At 37.5% G+C, this 15,026-nt stretch overlaps 1 protein-coding gene across 8 annotated transcripts in view; it reads right to left on the bottom strand.

Annotated features, from left to right (window-relative positions):
* BBS10 (Bardet-Biedl syndrome 10) overlaps positions 1-15,026 on the bottom strand; it is a 180,268-nt gene that overhangs the window by 18,349 nt on the left and 146,893 nt on the right. The gene's annotated exons all lie outside the window — the stretch shown is intronic.

Here is a 15,026-nt window from a genome sequence, read left to right as displayed (position 1 = left end):
ATTTTTTTTTCCCTCCCCTACAGTTTTCCAAACTATCAATGTCTATACTTTGGGAATGGATTACATATGTAGGTTGGGAGCTCCTTATACATAGGGGGCTTTTCTTACTTAGAGTCTTGTTCTCGTTGCTTCCTGTTTTTTGTTTTTAATTGCAAAGGATCTTTTTATTTAACCTAACAAGATTCCACATAAGGAAAACAGAGAAAAGATGCTATGCAAAACACAAGAAACTTGGAATCTTGGCTGTCCTGAAGGGTAGATTCCACTGGGATACAATCTAGTAACTCCTTAATAAGGGCACATGTGTGCACATAGAACAGGAATTAGGGACCTGCATATCCAAACAGAATAGGCTATACCTAGCAACCAAAATGTCATCACCTGAAGAAGCTTTCAGGAAATCAACATTTAGCCATTTATGTTCCAAAGAAAATTCATTGCAGCTACAAAGAATGTTTCCTTTCAAATTCTGAATGAATCAGAGAGAGATGATGACTGCCTACCAAATAAAAGCCCAAGTCACCACTAGGCCATTTGTGTTGGTGGCCATAACTACTTGCTTGGTTCATGACAGAATTGATTCAATGGTAACAATTGCCTTCAACATTAAAGACAGCATAAGTGAATAGATCAGTCATGCCCCAGTCTAGTTTGCTACCCACAAGACTCAAAATAAATAAATATCACCAAGGAGAGCTTTAGAAGAGAAATGTTATCTACTAAAAAGGATACATTAGCCCTTTGTGTTTTTCCAAAGTCATTACTGAATGACTAGGGCAATTCATATGGCCAGAACTGCAGTCTTTATTTGTATTTTGATCCCTCAGCAGTATTTGCATTTAGTATTTTTTCTTAGAAGGAAAGGATAGGAAGCTGTTTGTTTCAGAGTTTCCCAAAGTATGTATGCTTATCGACTGTACATAAGAGGATGAGCATTATAGTCCTGGAGGTGGGACGGGGAGGGCCTCTGAGGCCAAGCTCGGAGACAGATGGCCTTCACATTTATTTGATATGCAGCCTTCAGTTCTCGGAGAGAAGGACTGGGGCAGGGTGGTACATAGGGGTTGACCAAGACCTCACAGGGCCACAAGACAGAAAGAAATTTTAAAATCACAATGAGGTGGAAATAGGTTCAGGATGAGCTGAAAACCAAGCGTTCTTGCCCATGGAGATTTTTATACCTTCTGTTTATGACCATTGATACTAGATTCCATTTACAGTAGTAATATTATTTTCTTTTTAAATAAACATTAAACTTTTAAAAGTGAATTGATTTAAGTTAAAATGCTTATTACTACGGTGTTCAGCTATAGTAGTTTCTGAAATTGATGCCTGAATGGCTGACATTTAGGAGCTGTTGGCTTAGAAAAGAGCACTGGTTTTAGAGCCACTCCAGCACTCCAGTACTGCCCCAGGGAACCTTCAGTGATTTTTACTTACTTTCTCTGGACCTCATGATCCTCAACTACAAAACGCTTGGATGAGAAACACAAACCTCTCAAGGCAATTGTAAGGAATAAATAATAGGTGCTCAGTTAATGGTTAGTCCCTTTCCTTCCCTTACTGATATCTGAGAAAGGCAGACAAACGCTCTCTCCTCAGGCAACCCCCCTGCCTAGTCTCAAGACAACAAACTGTAGGCAGGGATTATTCAAATCCCTAGATACTTTTGTATACACACCAACAGAGGCTATATTTGTAGCCCAACATATTACATTTGCAAACATGACACGCAGAGAATTTAAGTATCAACACAGCGCTTTCTTGTCACCAAAGAGTATATTCTGGGGCACTGTGTCACAGGGTGACTGGTCTGAAGGCCAGTTCTGGGCATTACTGACCAAAATCCAGGGCAAAAGGATATATATATGTGTGTGTGTGTGTGTACACATGTGTACACACACACACACACGCCAGGGTATGGTTTCAGGAGGAAGCAGAAATCCTTAAAGAAATGTAATTTTTGGGCTTCCCTGGTGGCGCAGTGGTTGAGAATCTGCCTGCCAATGCAGGGGACACGGGTTCGAGCCCTGGTCTTGAGAAGATCCCACATGCCGCGGAGCGACTAGGCCCGTGAGCCACAATTGCTGAGCCTGCGCGTCTGGAGCCTGTGCTCCGCAACAAGAGAGGCTGCGATAGTGAGAGGCCCGCGCACCGCGATGAAGAGTGGCCCCTGCTTGCCGCAACTAGAGGAAGCCCTCGCGCAGAAACGAAGACCCAACACAGCCATAAATAAATAAATAAATAAATAAATAAATAAATAAATAAATAAAATTAAAAAAAAAAAAAAGAAATGTAATTTTTGCAATGGAAGGACAATTCTTGGGCCATCAGTTTTCCTTCCTTCCTCCCTTCCTCCTTTACTTCCTCCCTTCCTTTCTTTTTTTCTACATAAAAAAGGCACACCAAAATTTATGTTGAATATTCTCTTCTAATTTAAGGCTTATTACCTCTTTTTGTCCTTCACACATTAAAAGTCTATGAAATTTTTAAAAAGTGTTTTTTAGAAAGCAATACAAATGGCCAATAAGGCAAAGCATATCTAACCTCACTAATAATAATCAAACATATGCTAAAAATCAAGACATCAATATTCACCAATATGAAATATTCATTCATCAATATTCTTTCAATGTGTAAAAAGTTTTTAACATGTTCGTACCCAGTTGTTAAAATGGATGTGGGCAAACACCTATGCCCTCCCAGTGAGGGCATAAATGGGCACAACTCTCTGGAGGATAATTTGTAGTGCTATTAAAAACCTAAAAATCTGTGTATTCTGTGACCCAGAAATCTCCCTTCTGAGACTTTATTCTAAGGAAATAATAAGAGCTGTACTCAAAACTGTATCAAGAAGAGTGCTGATTGTATCATAAATTATTACAGCAGAAAACAAAATGGCTTAAGTGTCCAACAATAACACAGATCATAGAATCAAATGTGTTAGACCCATCTGTTACAAAAGTACACAGTCATTGAAAATGATTGTGTTGAAGGAAACAAGATTAGTGGTTTTAAACGCGAGGGAAAACAGTGTTTTATAGGAAGAAACTCCCCCAAAGTCATTGAGGACAAAGCAATGGAATTCAGGCATATTTACATGCAGCTCAGACAAGCAGACCTCACTGGCATGACTACAAAACTTGGTCACACTTGCCTTTATTGCTGATTCAGCAGCCTGAGCCCTTATTCAACCACCTGCCCTCCCTACCTATACCCCTGTCTACCTTACCCACAAGGAAATCAGCTCCCTCTCAAAGTATCCCCCAGATATTTCTGGGAATCCCCAAAGGGATCTGTCAGTTGTGGTCACAGCACATCACCCGCCCTTTCTTCTTCTTCTCCACCTCCCCCCAATACCACTCAGAGAAGCCTCACCACTGGCCCTCCTGACAGTGTTAGTGGTGAGAACACCAAGCTCAGGGTCTGGTGTGGTCTCCACTGGTCATCCAGGCATTGAGGAGTGCTGATTTCTATCCGGAAATTCCAACGAAACTCTCTGGTTTCCATCAGTTTGAGTGGCCTCCTCTCTAACTTCATGCTACACTGCCACCAGGAATGAAAGCAATTCCTTTTAGGCCAGAGCCTCAGAGTGTCAAGAAGCATAGTTCCACCAGTTCTAGGCCCTCAGATCTTGCCCATAATCTCTCTGAGTATCAAGGGATCACTTTCATCAGTTTTTGGTTTTCTTTTCTTTCAACCCAGAGGCTCAAACACAAACAAGGACAATTGTTATGCCATCTCTTTTCATTGTCCTCCTGGTCCCTCAGTTAAAAATGAACAGACAAATAGATGCCCCTTTTTCTCCAAAAGAAACCTAACCTATCCAGATGCAGTTCTTCTTTCATCGACAGCCTTTCCTTCTTTCTCATCCCCAAATTTTCTTTTTTTTAAGATAAAAAAAATTTTTTTGTTAAGTTCCTGGAAATCCCAGCCCCTCAAACATCTCCTGAAGATGCTTCAAGGTCTATGCATCATGGAGTAATATACATTTAACACTGATTCCAAAATATAAAATTGTTTGAATCAGTTAAATTATTTTTCTGTTTTCTACTCCCGTCCCTGGTCATAATTTTAAAGTAAAAATTTTGGCAAAGTTAACTTTTGTAGTATCCATATCCATCAGCATTTTGTTTATAAAGGGCATTTCTCCCAATCATGACTCTGGGAAGGAATAAGAATATATCACCACAAGTTATATTTCCTCCTCTATCTAGTCTAGGGATCACTGCTTCTACTATATTTGCATAATAATACTAGATGGCAATTCAGAAGACTATAATTTTAACCACACCTAATTTGGAATTAACCAAATGACTATGACAAATCATTTTATTTTTTTTTTTAATTAAAATAAAAAATTTTAATTGTATATATTTTTCCATAAAAATAATATCCATGGTGAGAGTATACATTGATATAACTTTTTTGGAGAGCAATCTAGCAATATCATCTATGAAAATATTAATAGTGATAACTTCAGAGTTGAAATTTTCTCTAATTCTTATTTTCTTATTTTTGCTAATTTTTTTTGTTTTTTATGTTGAGCATATATTGGTTGTATAACCAAAAATAGTGCAAAGAGTTTTTACAAAATATAGAAAGGAAAAAGAAATTTATCCAAAATCCCAGGCTAGATCAGATTACAGTCTTTTGAATTACAGTCTAATATTTTTGGGTGGACATAAATGTGATCATAAAGTTACTTAACTTGTGTGACTGGATTTGCTATTACAAAGTGTTCTTGCACTTACACCTGAGCCTTCCCAGTGCTGTCTACACTCAATTTTACTCATGCTGGGTATGGCTTCAACAATTTTTCTCTCTTAGTCTGTGACTCTGTTGACAACTCTTCCTTCAAGGCCCAAGTAAGTCCATATCACCATAAAACCAGCTTCCAGATCCTTCTGTCCTGAGTCTTAACTACCTGGCCCATTCCTTTGTCCCTCAGATGATACCACAGATATTGTTAACTATTTTTTTCACCTGCCTGCCCCATCTCCCCCTGGATCTGAGAGCTTCTCTTAGGCCTCACTTTTTTTTTTTCCTTCTTAGTGATCAGCATAGTGCAGCAGATGCTCAAAACTTGTTTGAAGACATAATAAGGTGATTTCAATTCTACTCATTTGTTTATTAATGCTGCACTCTGCATCTTAGAGTGGATGCTTATTATAAGATTTGTTGTATCATGGATTTAAGGTGACTGCATGAAGAGATGAAACAATGCCTGGCCAGTGGCCTCCTTTTCCTCCCAGCATGGTGGACTTTTAGCAACTTAAAATTCTGATACTAAGCAAATACCTTCTAAACATTCCTTCAGAGAGATTCATTTCCCTGAACAATTATTCGTCTCTGAGTAATAATTTCCTTTTTCTCTCTTTAATGAAACTACAATGATTGAAAGACAGGCTGATGTTGAAAAGTCGGGATAAATTTCTTTACAAAATATACGGATCCAGAGTCCATAATAACTTCTATTTTTAATTTATGAATTTGTGTGTGTTTATTCATTAATTTATCATCTGTGACTATTTCCTTGTAAGTTGTAAAAATTTAAAAAGAAATTTTTATAAGTGTAAATAATTTTAAACAATGTGATTATTATCATAGATTCTTTAAATGCCTTTTCACTTGATGATATTATTAAACTGTATCTAATTGTCCTTTTCTTTGTAATATTTTTTTCTTTATCAATTTTTTTAGTCTGAGGTCTTTTATTCTTTAATTTGTTTTTCCAAGAGTAAGAAAACTTTTTACTCCCGTACATTTTTCCAGTACCCTGGTGATAGCCAATTTGAATCTTCATTTATTTATTTATTATTTTTATTTATTTATTTTAAAAAATATTAGTGTATTTGTTTATTTATTTATTTATTTATTTACCTGTGCTGGGTCTTAGTTGCAGCACGCAGGATCTTTAGTTGCGGTGTGCGGGGATTTTTAGTTGCGGCATGCGAACTCCTAGTTGCAGCATGTGGGATCTAGTTCCCTGACCAGGGATCGAACCTGGGACCCCTGCATTGGGAGCGTGGAGTCTTAGCCACTGGACCACCAGGGAATCCTCTTCATTTATTTTTTTAAATAGTTATCTTCTCAATTAAAAAATCTTCATCTTTTAAAATTTTCCTGTATTTATAAAAATTAAATGATACATGTGCATTTCAAAAAATTAGAAAATATAGATAAATTAAGAATTAAAATCATGTGAAATTTTATCATTCTGATCTGATCATTTAAAATGTTCACCTGTATATAACTAATGAGAACATACTGTATATCACAGGGAACTCTACTCAGTGCTCTTTGGTGACCTAAATGGGAAGGAAATCCAAAAAAAGAGAGGATATACGTATGTATAGCTGATTCATTTTACTGTACAGTAGAAACTAACACAACATTGTAATGCAACTATATGCCAATAAAAATTAATTTAAAAAATAAAAAACAAAATCAAAATAAAAAAAAAGAAGTTCCCCTGATCCTGTTTGGATTTCCCCACTGTTTTAAATTGCTTTTTTTGTCTTCAAATTTTCATCTTTCTCCCAAAGCTTTTCCTCTTTCTAGGTTTCCCTGTATGAATCTCCCCCCGCCTTTAAAAACTCCATACCCCAGTTATTGGCACTGCATGTCCCCGTCCCCAACAGGATCTCCCCACTCTCTTGTCAGCCATCAGTTTTCCTGAGTCTGACTCATGCAGTCTGGGACAATGTCCTGGGAGGTAGCCCATTACCAGCACAGTGTGGTCTACTGGGGTCCCCCTCCCACGGAAGGGTCTCTCCTAGTCTTGTGATGCTATCTCTGACATGCCCAGTCACTCCAAATAAAATTGGGCCCTTCCTGGTTTCCTCACAAGTGTGAAGTGTAGGCATGCTGGTTGGATCAAACACAAACACCCTGAAGGATAAAGACAGAACAGTCAGGCCTAAGCAAGAACTAAAGTGGGCTGAAATAAAAGCCTTTGTGTGCTTGTGTAAGTAGCGAGAACTGTGCAAGCTGGGCATCAGGCATTAGAGCTAAAAGGCGCAATCCTTGTCCAGCCTGGCTGAATGTTGCCACAGAGAGATGAAGGTCAGTGTGGCCAGAATGCTGTATTTTGAAGTCAGATTTGTTTGTGTTGGCTCATTTTTTAAAAAATTAAAGACACTTTGTGGAGCAAATAAAACCTGCTTTCAGGTTAAATATGACCTATATTTTACCAGTTTATGACTCCTAGACCAAAGTCATATAAACCTGTAGGAAGGAGAAAATATTTTTCCAACCGTTTCCTAATTTACAAGTCACCTTTTTCTCCAGAATCCGTAAGTCTTGGAAGTCATATTTTTGTGCAAAGCAATGTTCTTTCCATTACTCACTCCCTTCCTCTTCACATCTACTGGGAATTAGACAGGGCTATTTTCTTAATAATACAAAATAGACCTTTGAGTTTTAACTACATTCTTTACCAGCAGCCTTTGTTATTCTCATTTCCATTGGAGGATTGGAGAATAAGTGATTTTTCTCTTTCACTTGCATTAGGTAAGAGGCAGGTTTTAGTCTTGGGGCCCATCTCCTGAATATCCCCTTCCAAGGCACTGGGAGGGATCCTTCTGATGTATTCACATGGTCAAATGGACTTTACAAAATTTGTACAAGATATTTTCACCATAATTGGCTAAGACCATTTTCTCTTTCCGTTCCAACTTCTCCTCTTGTCACTTTCCCTTATGTCTAATCGGTTTATCATAGTAACTGCAGGTATTTTGAGGACTTGAGTAAGGAAAGTACAGTTGGTAATACATGGTGTTGGGACATGTTTTTGTAAGTCTCATCACTTCCGTGTGTAGGGAAACCATGGCTAGCATTTCTGGTGTAGAAATGGCTTCCAGAAGTACTCTAATTGCCCATTATCCTGACTTATCAGCACCATAAAAAGGCACAAAGCCAGAGGTCTCTCACAATAAGAACATGTCCCTAAGTGACCAGCACTGGAAGAATGTGGGTAAATTAGGAAAAACATGCCAAAATAAGACTGAATTATTTTTCTACTTTTTCTACAGAAAGTGATAGAACAAAACTATTGTCAGATAAAGAAACAATCAATGGGCATACAGCCAAAAATGTAGGGGAAAAGTTATAGAGGTAATTAATAAAAATAATGTTGCCGTTTTTCTGAGTTTTGTGATATTTGTGGTATTTGTCAGCTTTTAAAAATTGCAATTTGTTATGATTTCTTATCTTGTTTTAAACAAATATTTGCTTTCATATATAATTTTAGATTTGTGATTTTGTATTTTTCTTAAAGAGGATTTCTCCACCATATTGTATAAGCTTCAGGACCCCCAAAATCTGGATCAACCCCTGTTGGGATGAAGATTTTCTTTAAACAGGGAATTCCCTGGCGGTCCAGTGGTTAGGACTTGGCGCTTTCACTGCTGTGGGCCTGAGTTCAAGGGAACTAAGATCCCACAAGCAGTGCAGTGCGGCAAAAAAAAAAGAAAAAGATTTTTTTAAACAAAGTATTGTGATTATATATGTAAAAAATTGGGCCACTGAAACAACCCATACACACAGAAAAACCACTGGTGAAACAAAGCCATATGAATGTCAAAATGAGCTATTTTGGTCATTTAGTTCACTCTCTTCATAGACTCAGCATATATAAAACAGGACTTGGATGTTGCATCCACCTCTAAGCACTGTGTCCTATACAAATTCCCAAAGATTTACATTTCATTTCTGTATTTACCATAAATACTTAGTTTTCCAATTTTCATTCTCTGAGTAAAATTTTTGGTTTAAATTGTATAAATTATGTATAGTTTTTTTGTTTAAATTGTACAGGTTTTGTTTTTTTTTTTTTTTTGCTTCTTGACTAATTACACAAACATCGTCTTCTTTAGTTGCACTTTGGAGCAACAGAGACCATATTGATTTAGCATTCACTCATCCATTAGCAATGTATCATGCCAGATCTTGTGCTAGGCAGTAGTATGTGTGAACAGTGAAAGGGACAGGAATATAAACATGAATAAGACATTGCCATTGCTTTCAGGAAGCTCACAGTCTGCTGGGAAAGACCCATGGTCCAGTGGGAGAGACATATGTAAACACTGTGCTATGGGAAGAAAAAGATGAAGTTGATTAACTGGGGGGTCAAGAAGACTTCTTATAGGCATTAACATTTGAGCCATGTATTGAAGAATGAAAAATAGCTTATCATGTTGAGAAAGGGAAAAGTATTCAGGGCAAAAAGAGTAGTAGAATTATGGCAAAGCGGCATGATTAAACATGGTATGCTGAGATAAAAGGAGAAGCTAAATAAGATACACATAGGAGGATATCAGGAGTAAGAATAAAGTGTGGGCTGGGGCCAGATGATGGACTTTCCTGAAAGATTTTTAAGCAGTGTGTCACCATCATATTTGTGTCTGAGAAAGTACACTCTAGCTAACTTTACTTGGCTCCATGAATACAGGGAAACTTAATATGCAAATATGCTTTTAGTTTAGTCGGCATTTTTGGACTCACTGTCTTGGACTAAAAGTTGCTGAGACATGATATCCCTTAGATGGAGTGCAAAGTTGCATCAGGAAGGAGCTGAAGCATAAATGACTAATTCTTATAAGCAGGGATGTCAGTGACAAGCAGTTTTACAAAAATTTCTAATTTTCAAATTGAGCAAACAGTAGTATTATTTAATACTGGTACTCTTTGTACCCACACACCTAATTCCTCCACCTCAAATAGACTTGTCTGGTTTCTTACTTAGTATCAATATTTAAAATCAGTTTCATACAGCTGTTATGCAAAAGTTCCTTAGGTTTCTACTTTCATAGCATTAATTTGAAATTTAAGATGAAATAAATTGTATTTTATAAATTCAACCCATTAGATCCTGAAACAATATTTTGTGCTGAATATATACTTATAATGTAATTTTGCTAAAAATTATACCTCTGTAGGTTTTTTGCTTTTTGAAAATAAATCAGTACAACATTATGCTTAATTCTGAGTTAGTTCTCCTTTAGCAAGGAATTAGTCACTTAAGTATTATTTTTTAACATCTTTATTGGAGTATAATTGCTTTACAATGGTTAGTTTCTGCTTTATAACAAAGTGAATCAGCTATACATATACATATATCCCCATATCTCTCCCCTCTTGCGCCTCTCTCCCTCCCTCCCACCCTCCCTATCCCAACCCTCTAGGTGGTCACAAAGCACCGAGCTGATATCCCTGTGCTATGCGGCTGCTTCCCACTAGCTATCGGTTTTACATTTGGTAGTGTATATATGTCTATGCCACTCTCTCACTTTGTCACAGATTACCCTACCCCTCCCCGTGTCCTCAAGTCCATTCTCTAGTAGGTCTGTGTCTTTATTCCCGTCCTGCCCCTAGGTTCTTCATGACCTTTTTTTTCTTTTTTTTTTTACATTCCATATATATGTGTTAGCATATGGTATTTACTTTTCTCTTTCTGACTTACTTCACTCTGTATGACAGACTCTAGGTCCATCCAACTCACTACAAATAACTCAATTGCATTTCTTTTTATGGCTGAGTAATAGTCCATTGTACATATGTGCCACATCTTCTTTATCCATTCTTCTGTTGATGGACACTTAAGTTGCTACCATGTCCTGGCTATTGTAAATAGAGCGGCAATGAACACTGTGGTACATGACTCATTTTGAAGTATGGTTTTCTCAGGGTATATGCCCAGTAGTAGGATTGCTGGGTCATATGATAATTCTATTTTTAGTTTTTTAAGGAACCTCCATACTGTTCTCCATAGTGGTTGTATCAATTTACATTCCCACCAACAGTGCAAGAGGGTTCCCTCTCCTCCACACCCTCTCCAGCATTTATTGTTTGTAGATTTTTTGATGATGGCCATTCTGACCAGTGTGAGATGATACTTCATAGTAGTTTTGATTTGCATTTCTCTAATGATTAATGATGTTGAGCATTCTTTCATGTGTTTGTTGGCAATCTGTATATCTTATTTGGAGAAATGTCTATTTAGGTCTTCTGCCCATTTTTGGATTGGGTTGTTTGTTTTTTTGATATTGAGCTGCATGAGCTGCTTGCAAATTTTGGAGATTAATCCTTTGTCAGTTGCTTCATTTGCAAATATTTTCTTCCATTCTGAGGGTTGTCTTTTGGTCTTGTTTATGGTTTCCTTTGCTGTGCAAAAGCTTTTAAGTTTCATTAGGTCCCATTTGTTTATTTGTGTTTTTATTTCCATTTCTTTAGGAGGTGGATCAAAAAGGATATTGCTGTGATTTATGTCATAGTGTTCTGCCTATGTTTTCCTCTAAGAGTTTGATAGTGTCTGGCCTTACACTTAGGTCTTTAATCCATTTTGAGTTTATTTTTCTGTATGGTATTAGGGAGTGTTCTAATTTCATTCTTTTACACGTAGCTGTCCAGTTTTCCCAGCACCACTTATTGAAGAGGCTGTCTTTTCTCCATTGTATACTCTTGCCTCCTTTATCAAAGATAAGGTGACCATATGTGCATGGGTTTATCTCTGGGCTTTCTATCCTGTTCCATTGATCTATATTTCTGTTCTTGTGCCAGTACCATACTGTCTTTTTTTTTTTTTTAATAAATTTATTTATTTTATTTATTTATTTTTGGCTGCGTTGGGTCTTCGTTGCAGCGCAGGCTTTCTCTAGCTGTGGCGAGTGGGGGCTACTCTTCATTGCAGTGCGTGGGCTTCTCATTGCGGCAGCTTCTCTTGTTGCAGAGCACGGGCTCTAGGCACATGGGCTTCAGTAGTTGTGGCATGCGGGCTCAGTAGTTGTGGCACGCGGGCTTAGTTGCTCCGTGGCATGTGGGATCTTCCCAGACCAGGGCTCGAACCCGTATCCCCTGCATTGGCAGGTGGATTCTTAACCACTGCACCACCAGGGAAGCCCCATACTGTCTTGATTACTGTAGCTTTGTAGTATAGTCTGAAGTCAAGGAGCCTTATTCCTCCAGCTCCATTTTTCTTTCTCAAGATTGCTTTGGCTATTCGGGGTCTTTTGTGTTTCCATACAAATTGTGAAATTTTTTGTTCTAGTTCTGTGAAAAATGCCATTGGCAGTTTGATAGGGATTGCCTTGAATCTGTAGATTACTTTGGGTAGTATAGTCATTTTCACAATGTTGATTCTTCCAATCCAAGAACATGGTATATCTCTCCATCTGTTGGTATCATCTTTAATTTCTTTCATCAGTGTCTAATAGTTTTCTACATACAGGTCTTTTGTCTCCTTAGGTAGGTTTATTCCTAGGTAGTTTATTCTTTTTGTTGCAATGGTAAATGGGAGTGTTTCCTTAATTTCTTTCAGATTTTTCATCATTAGTGTATAGGAATGCAAGAGATTTCTATGCATTAATTTTGTATCCTGCTACTCTACCAAATTCATTGATTAGCTCTAGTAGTTTTCTGGTAGCATCTTCAGGATTCTCTATGTATAGTATGTCATCTGCAAACAGTGACAGTTTTACTTCTTCTTTTCCTGTTTGGACTCCTTTTATTTCTTTTTCTTCTCTGACTGCTGTGGGTAAAACTTCCAAAACTATGTTGAATAATAGTGGTGAGAGTGGGCAACCTTGTCTTGTTCCTGATCTTAGAGGGAATGGCTTCAGTTTTTCACCATTGAGAATGATGTTGGCTGTGGGTTTGTCATATATGGCCTTTATTATGTTGAGGTAGGTTCCCTCTATGCCTACTTTCTGGAGACTTTTTATCATAAATGGGTGTTGAATTTTGTCGAAAGCTTTTTCTGCATCTATTGAGATGATCAGATGGTTTTTATCGTTCAATTTGTAAATATGGTGTATCACATTGATTGATTTGCGTATATTGAAGAATCCTTGCATTCCTGGGATAAACTCCACTTGATCATGGTGTATAATCCTTTTGCTAGTATTTTTTTTTTTTTAAGTATTTATTTATTTATTTATGGCTGTGTTGGGTGGGTCTTCGTTTCTGTGCGAGGGCTTTCTCTAGTTCTGGCAAGTGGGGGCCACTCTTCATCGCGGTGCGTGGGACTCTCACTGTCGCGGCCTCTCTTGTTGCGGAGCACAGGCTCCAGACGCGCAGGCTCAGTAATTGTGGCTCACGGGCCTAGTTGCTCCGCGGCATGTGGGATCTTCCCAGACCAGGGCTCAAACCCATGTCCCCTGCATTGGCAGGCAGATTCTCAACCACTGCACCACCAGGGAAGCCCCTTTTGCTAGTATTTAGTTGAGGATTTTTGCATCTATGTTCATCAGAGATATTGGTCTGTAGTTTTCTTTTTTTATGACATCTTTGTCTGATTTTGGCATCAGGGTGATGCTGGCCTTGTAGAATGAGTTCGGGAGTGTTCCTCACTCTGCTATATTTTGGAAGAGTTTGATAAGGATAGGTGTTAGCTCTTCTCTAAATGTTTGATAGAATTCGCCTGTGAAGCCATCTGGTCCTGGGATTTTGTTTGTTGGAAGGTTTTTAATCATAGTTTCAATTTCAGTGCTTGTGATTCATCTGTTTATATTTTCTATTTCTTCCTGGTTCAGTCTAGGAAGGCTGTGCTTTTCTAAGAATTTGTCCATTTCTTCTAGGTTGTCCATTTTACTGGCATATTGTTGCTTGTAGTAATCTCTCATGATCCTTTGTATTTCTGCAGTGTCAGTTGTTACTTCTCCTTTTTCATTTCTAATTCTATTGATTTGAGTCTTCTCTCTTTTTTTCTTGATGAGTCTGGCTAATGGTTTATCAATTTTGTTTATCTTCTCAAAGAACCAGATTTTAGTTTTACTGATCTTTGCTCTTGTTTCCTTCATTTCTTTTTCATTTATTTCTGATCTGATCTTTATGATTTCTTTCCTTCTGATAACTTTGGGGTTTTTTTGTGCTTCTTTCTCTAATTGCTTTAGGTGTAAGGGTAGGTTGTTTGAGATGTTTCTTGTTTCTTGAGGTAGGATTGTATTGCTATAAACTTCCCTCTTAGAACTGCTTTTGCTGCATCCCATAGGTTTTGGGACATCGTGTTTTCACTGTCATTTGTTTCTAGGTATTTTTTGATTTCCTCTTTGATTTCTTCAGTGATCTCTTGGTTATTTAGTAGTGCATTGTTTAGCCTCCATGTGTTTGTATTTTTTACAGTTTTTTTCCTGTAATTGATATCTAGTCTCATAGCCTTGTGGTCGGAAAAGGTACTTGATACGATTTCAATTTTCTTAAATTTACCAAGGCTTGATTTGTGACCCAAGATATGATCTATCCTGGAGGATGTTCCATGAGCACTCGAGAAGAAAGTGTATTCTACTGTTTTGGGATGGAATGTCCTATAAATATCAGTTAAGTCGATCTTCTTTAATGTGTCATTTAAAGCTTGTGTTTCCTTATTTATTTTCATTTTGGATGATCTGTCCATTGGTGATAGTGGGATGTTAAAGTCCCCTACTATTATTGTGTTACTGTCAATTTCCCCTTTTATGGCTGTTAGCATTTGCCTTATGTATTGAGGTGCTCCTATGTTGCATGCATAAATATTTACAATTGTTATATCTTCTTCTTGGATTGATCCCTTGATCATTATGTAGTGTCCTTCTTTGTCTCTTGTAATAGTCTTTGTTTTAAAGTCTATTTTGTCTGATACAAGAATTGTTACTCCAGCTTCCTTTTGATTTCCATTTGCATGGAATATCCTTTTCCATCCCCTCACTTTCAGTCTGTATGTGCCTCTAGGTCTGAATTGGGTGTCTTGTAGACAGCATATATGCAGGTCTTGTTTTTGTATCCATTCAGCCAATCTATCTCTTTTGGTTGGAGCATTTAATCCATTTACATTTAAGGTAATTATCAATATATATATTACTATTACCATTTTCTTAATTGTTTTGGGTTTGTTTTTGTAGGTCTTTTCCTTGTCTTGTGTTTCCTGCCTAGAGAAGTTCCTTTAGCATTTGCTGTAAAGCTGGTTTGGTGGTGCTGAATTCTCTTAGCTTTTGTTTGTCTATAAAGGTTTTGATTTCTCCATCGAATCTGAATGAGATCCTTGCTGGGTA

The sequence above is a fragment of the Eubalaena glacialis genome, chromosome 11 (assembly GCF_028564815.1).
Source record: "Eubalaena glacialis isolate mEubGla1 chromosome 11, mEubGla1.1.hap2.+ XY, whole genome shotgun sequence".
NCBI lineage: Eukaryota > Metazoa > Chordata > Mammalia > Artiodactyla > Balaenidae > Eubalaena > Eubalaena glacialis.
Note: the sequence above shows the minus strand (reverse complement) of the source record. Positions and strands in the feature narration are given on the sequence as shown.